The sequence below is a fragment of the Oncorhynchus mykiss genome, chromosome 23, assembly GCF_057628025.1.
Source record: "Oncorhynchus mykiss isolate SJ-2025 chromosome 23, ASM5762802v1, whole genome shotgun sequence".
Classification (NCBI taxonomy): domain Eukaryota; kingdom Metazoa; phylum Chordata; class Actinopteri; order Salmoniformes; family Salmonidae; genus Oncorhynchus; species Oncorhynchus mykiss.
The window spans coordinates 19,297,532-19,304,228 of NC_143044.1; positions in this window are offsets into that span (position 1 = coordinate 19,297,532).

Sequence of the window (6,697 nt, forward strand, 5' to 3'; positions counted from 1 at the left end):
ACTTGTTTGACCGCTAGGCTTTATTGGTATTTTGACTGTGATACTCTCCCACATCAATCTACACACAATAGCCCATAATGACAAAGCAAAAAAAGTTTTTTGAGATTTTTGCAGATGTATAAAAAAAAGAACAACTGAAATATTACATTTACATAAGTATTCAGACCATTTGCTCAGTACTTTGGTGAAGGACCTTTGGCAGCGATTACAACCTCTAGTCTTCTTGGGTATGACGCTACATGCTTGGCACACCTGCATTTGGGGAGTTTCTTCCATTCTTCTCTGCAGATCCTCTCTGTCAGGTTGGATGGGGATTGTTGCTGTACAGCTATTTCCAGGTTTCTCCAGAGATGTTCTATCGAGTTTAAGTCCGGACAGGTTGGGCCACTCAAGGACATCCAGAGACTTGTCCTGAAGCAACTCCTGAGTTTTCTTGGCTGTGTGTCGAGGGTGGTTGTCCTGTTGGAAGGTGAACTTTCGCCCCAGTCTGAGGTCTTGAGTGCTCTGGAGAAGGTTTTCATTGAGGATCTCTCTGTACTTTGCTCCGTTCATCTTTCTCTCGATCCTGACTAGTCTCCCAGTCCCTGCCACAGAAAAACGTCCTCGCATCATGATGCCGCCACCTCCATGCTTCACCGTAGGGATGGTATTGGCCAGGTGATGAGCGATGCCTGGTTTCCTCCAGACGTGACGCTTGGCATTCCGGCCATTGAGCTCCATCTTGTTTTCATCAGACCAGAGAATCTTGTTTCTCATGGTCTGAGAGTCCTTTACGTGCCTTTTGGCAAACTCCAAGTGGGCTGTCATGTGCCTTTTTGATTGGTGGAGTGGTGCAGAGATGGTTGTCCTTCTGAAAGGTTCTAACATCTCCACAGAGGAACTCTGGAGCTTGGTCAGAGTGACCATCGATTTCTTGGTCACCTCCCTAACCAAGGCCCTATTTCCCTGATTGCACAGTTTGGCTGGGCGGCCAGCTCTAGGAAGAGTCTTGATAGTTCCAAACTTCTTCCATTTAAGAATGATGGAGGCCACTGTGTTCTTGGGGACCTTCAATGCTGCAGAAATGTTTTGGTATCCTTCCCCAGATCTGTGCCTCGATACAATCCTGTCTCGGAGCTCTACGGGCAATTCCTTCGACCCCATCGCTTGGTTTTTTCTCTGACATGCACTGTCAACTGTGGGACCTTATATAGACAGGTGTGTGCACTTCCAAATAATGTCCAATCAATTGAATGTATCACAGGTGGACTCCAATCAAGTTGTAGAAACATCAAGGATGATCAACAGAAACAGGATGCACCTGAGCTCAATTTCAAGTCTCATAGCAAAGGGTCTGAATACTTATTTAAATAAGGTATTTATGTCTTTTATTTTTAATACATTTGCAAACATTTCTAAAAACCTGTTTTCGCTTTGTCATTATGGGGTATTGTGTGTAGATTGATGTGGATTTTTATTTCTTTAATCTATTTTAGAATCAGGCTGTAACGTAACAAAATGTGGATAAAGTGAAGGGGTCTGAATACTTTCCAAATGAACAGTATATCCTTATCTTCATTAATTTCTATGGGAAGACCTCAAACAAGTTGGGATTGAGTCAAACAGGTTGTTGTTGAGTCCGATATAGAGGAGTGTAACTAACCTACAGGATGGTGAAGGAGTCTTTAGTATCTTTTGGAGTGCTCTCCCTCAGAGGAAACTTTCCAAAACACCCTGGGACTGTTGCTTGGACCCTTTGGGCTTCCTAGAAAACAGGCTCTTGGAAGAGAGTGTGATGGACATTTACAAGGGGGGTGGGGGGGGGGGGGGGGGAATGTACAGTACCAGTCAAAGTTTGGACACACCAACTCATTCCAGGGTTTTTCTTTATTTATACTATTTTATACATTGTATAATACTAGTGAAGAAATCAACACTATGAAATAACATATATGAAATCATGTGGTAACCAAAAAAGTGTTAAACAAATCAAAATATATGATCTATTTTAGATTCTTCAAAGTAGCCACCCTTTGTCTTGATGACAGCTTTGCACACTCTTGGCAGGTGTGCCCAAACTTTTGACTGATACTGTACATTGTGAAAGAGGGTGGTACAAATCTGAGGGAAGTAGAGAAGATGAAAAGAAGAGTGTTGAGCAATGAAATGATAACATGTACACACACTCATGCACACACACAGTCCCCTGAGGTTCCCAGGCTTTTATCCTGCCTTGTGTACCGTAGGTGTGTGAAGAATTGGACCATCTATGAAGCTGCAGAGATATGAGAGACAATCATTTCTCTAGTGTCTGCTGGGGTGAGCGAGTGTGTGGTACAGTTGGGGCCAGACCAGACATGTTTGTTCTTCCCTTATTGTGAAGAAATTCAGAAAGGCAGACACTTCTTCTCACCCTCCCCAAGGTCAGTGTTGCTATGGATGGCCAGATACAGTACATGTGACTAATTTAATACAAACTGTCAATCATCTAGCCTCCTCATAATCACTTGAGAGATTATTACAAAGATTATTACAATGTTCATTGTCAACCCAACCATGCCATCATAATCACTTCAGTATCAAACATAAGATGGCAGCGCCACAAACCAGTTTTTCCGTTCATGTTGTGCACACGGACAGCAGGACACAGTGAGCCATCAATCACTTGTTATTAACACTGTCAAAGAAACAGTGTGGTTCAAAAACTAATTCCATCTGAAAAGATGGATTCTGGTTGGATGATGATATTGACAATGACAGTGCTTGTTGCTAGCTCAGCGTGAGATAGACTATTGTACTATTCTGAACAAATAATTAAACGAAACATGTAAACTGTTGGTCCCATGTTTCATGAGATGAAATAAAATATCCCTGAACTTTTCCATACACACACAAAATGTATTTCTCTCCAATTTTGAGCACAAATTTGTTTACAACCCTGTTAGTGAGCATTTCTCCTTTGCAAGATAATGCATCCACCGGACAGGTGTGACATATCAAGAAGCTGATTAAACAGCATGATCATTACATACAGTAGGTGCACATTGTGCTGGGGACAATAAAAGGCCACTTTAAAAGATGCAGTTTTGTCACACAACACAGCCATAGATGTCCCAAGTTCCCAGTTGTCTTGAACTCACTGAAGTCAGATTTCCCAGTTCCAAGTTAACAGTTGTTTTGAGCGCTGTATGAATCGTGCTGGATTGACAGCATGGCCAATGTTGAATGTTTATAATTTAAAGCTTGGAAAAGAGACCCTTAATCCCAGAATTGGGACCACACACCCACTCCACTGAATAGCAGGCTAGTGATTGATTTGCAATGCTTGCAGTTAGCCACTGATTCCTTCCAAACCACTCATTGTTGAATTTGCGATTTCCAACTTGTTGTGTAAAGTTTATGTTTAATGGCCGATGAGTACGATACATTTTATCCAGCAGTCTCCCAAGCACCTTGCGCACCAGAGACACATGCGCGGCGCGTGCAGGTCTCTAAGAATCTCGTCTACAAATGATTGAAAGACGGCTGGAGCATTCTTTAACCCATACAGCATGACGGGGTACTCATAATGGTCCGATGTAGTACTAAATGTGGTTTTCCACTCATCTCCCCTCCGAATACGTACCAGATTATACTTGCTCCTGAGGTCCAGTTTCGTGAAAAACCTCGCTCTGTGAAATGATTCCACCGCTGTGGTGATGAGAGGTAGCGGGTAACTAAACCCCACTGTGATGGAATTGAGACCTCTATAATCAATGCACAGATGCAGACCTCCCTCCTTTTTCTTCACGAAAAAGAAACTCGAGGAGACGGGTGACGTGGAGGGCCGAATGTACCCCTGTCGCAGAGATTCCGTGACATATGTCTCCATAGCCAATGTCTCCTCCTGTGACAATGGGTACACGTGACTCCTGGGAAGCGCAGCGTTTATCGCACAATCCCCCTGTCGATGGGGTGTTAATTTATTTGCCCTCTTCTTACAGAAGGCGATAGACAAATCGGCATACTCAGAGGGAATGCGCACAGTGGACACCAGGTATGGACTCTCCACCGACGTGGCACCGATGGAAACTACTATACACCTACCTGAACACTCCTCTGACCACCCCTGGAGAACCCCTTGTCTCCACAAAATCCTGGGATTGTGACTGGCCAGCCAGGGAACCCCCTGCACCACTGGAAACGCAGGTGAATCAATAAGGAAGAGACTAATCCGCTCCTTATGATTCCCCTGCGTTACCATGTCCAGTAGAACCGTGGCTTCCCTGACCAGCCCTGACCCTAATGGTCGGCTATCTAAGGAGTGCACGGGGAAGGGGCGATCAGCGGAATTGCCAGCTTACGGGCGAGTCCGCGATCCATGAAGTTCCCAGCTGCACCTGAATCGACTAGCGCCTTATGCTGGAAAGAGGGAGAAAAATCAAGAAAAAAGATTAAGACAAACATGTGACCAACAGGTGGCTCTGGGTGAGTTTGATGCTGACTCACCTGGGGTGACCGAGAAGTATTCTGCCTGCCCTCTCGACTCCCAGACAGGCTCCTCCAGCACCGGTTGGCCGTGTGTCCTCTCCGACCACAGCTGGTGCAGGAGGGGCCAACTCCTCCGGTACCCCTCGAAGCAGCACCCCATAACTCCATAGGAGTAGGAGCGGGAGGGCTGGAAGGTGGAACTGACAGGACACTTTCTGAACGCCCGCGGGCAGCCAGCAGATTGTCCAGCCGGATTGACATGTCTATCAGTTCGTCGAGGGAGAGAGTGGTGTCCCAACAAGCTAGCTCCCTGCGGACGTCTTCCCGGAGGCTGCACCGGTAGTGGTCAATCAGGGCCCTGTCATTCCACCCGTCCCCAGCGGCCGAGGTCCGGAACTCCAACGCAAAGTCCTGCGCGCTCCTCGTCTCCTGCCTAAGGTGGAATAGTCGCTCACCCGCCCTCCAGAGGATGGTTGAACACTACCCGGAAACGGCGGGTGAACTCGGGATAGTGATACCTCGCCGAGTCTGGGCCATTCCAGACAGTGTTGGCCCACTCCAGAGCTCGGCCCGTCAGGCAGGAGACGAGGACGCTCACACTCTTCTCCCCCGAAGGAGTCGGCCTCACGGTAGCCAGGTACAACTTGAGCTGGAGTAAAAACCCCTGTCACCCAGCCGCCGCTCCATCGTACTCCCTCGGGGGCGCAAGACGAAGTGCGCTGGAGCCGGACGCCGCCGGAGGAGTAGGTTGACTCATCAGAGGAGCCTGAGATGAGGTGGGGAGACCACTCCTCTCCCATTGGTCCATTCGCTCCATCATCTGGTCCATTGTAGACCCAATCCGATGGAGGATGGTGGTATGGTGGAGGACGCGTTCCTCCACCGATGCAAGGGGGTTGGTCGCGGCTCCTGCTGACTCCATTCTTGGTGGGTGCGGGCTTCTGTCACGCACTTAAGCGTAGTGGGTGCGGAGTCAGGCGCAGGAGGCAGAAAGTACTGAGTAGTGCTTTATTAGGCACAGGGAAAATCGTCCGCGCCAAAACTCACGGGCGCAACAAACACGATACCCAAAACCAGGATCTAACCAGTCCAGAGGGAAAACCCCAAAATGAAAGACGCTACCAATATACTACCACACACAAACACAGTGGGAAAAATAAGCCCGCACAAAGAGCAGGCGGGCCAACCAGCTTAAATTGCCCAACTAAACGTAAACAAGAAACAGGTGTAACTAATAAGACAAAACCAACAGAAAAGGGAAAATGATTCGGTGGCAGCTAGTAGACCGGTGACGACGACCCCCGAGCACCGCCCGAACAGGCACCCTTCCTTCTAACTGTCCAAGAATAGGATCCAAAGTGTTAGGAAATATTTGTTCCCATAAAGACAAAGGAGGATGTTTCTCCTCATACCTCTGGCAGACTGTGCACCACAGAGCCAATCAGGAGAGAATACATACAGGTCAAGGGTGCCAATTGAAAGTCAAGGGGTGTGTCTGTGCTTTCTGGATTACTATCTCTTCACAGAGAACCCCTGTGGTTCAAGTCAAGAGCTACCCTTCCCCTCACAGTCTGCTCTGTGCATGTCTGAAAGTGACAGAGCCAGCAACCAAGAGTGTTTTTCACAGTATGTCCTAAAAAATTATTACACTTATGAATGTATGTAAAATAAGTATTATATCTAGTACAATGGAATAACTAAGACCTGAATTTGAATTCAGCGTGTTCCGATTCCTCCTTCTCTTTCTCTCCAGCAGGATCAACCAAAAACACTTGGCCTGATGATTCATGCAGATACTGGGGAAGCAATATAGAAATTTATTGATCCCTTAAATAATTTTACTATTAAATGACCCATATCACAACCCTCATACCCCTTCACAAAAATGTACCTACATCAATTTTGGAAAAAGGATTTTACTCACAATGAACTTCCAGTGGTTCTGGTTCACATTTAAGAAACTCGTGACAGCATTGTAGTCCAGAAGATCACCTAAAAAAAATAATTTCACATGCTTGCCACTAAGCCAATTTTTTTTATCAATAGTTAACCCTTTACAATTCCAATAACAGATTGTATTAGTACCTTGGGCAGACTTTGCTTTCGCACTAAACTTCTTTCTCCATTTAGAATGGCTTGGGCTGAGTAATGATTTAAATCTTTGTCCCGTGACCACAGCTTTTTGTGGTTGCTCGAAAGTACTATTTGATTGTCTGTATAAGGAGAGGAAGTAAAACCACAAATGCTT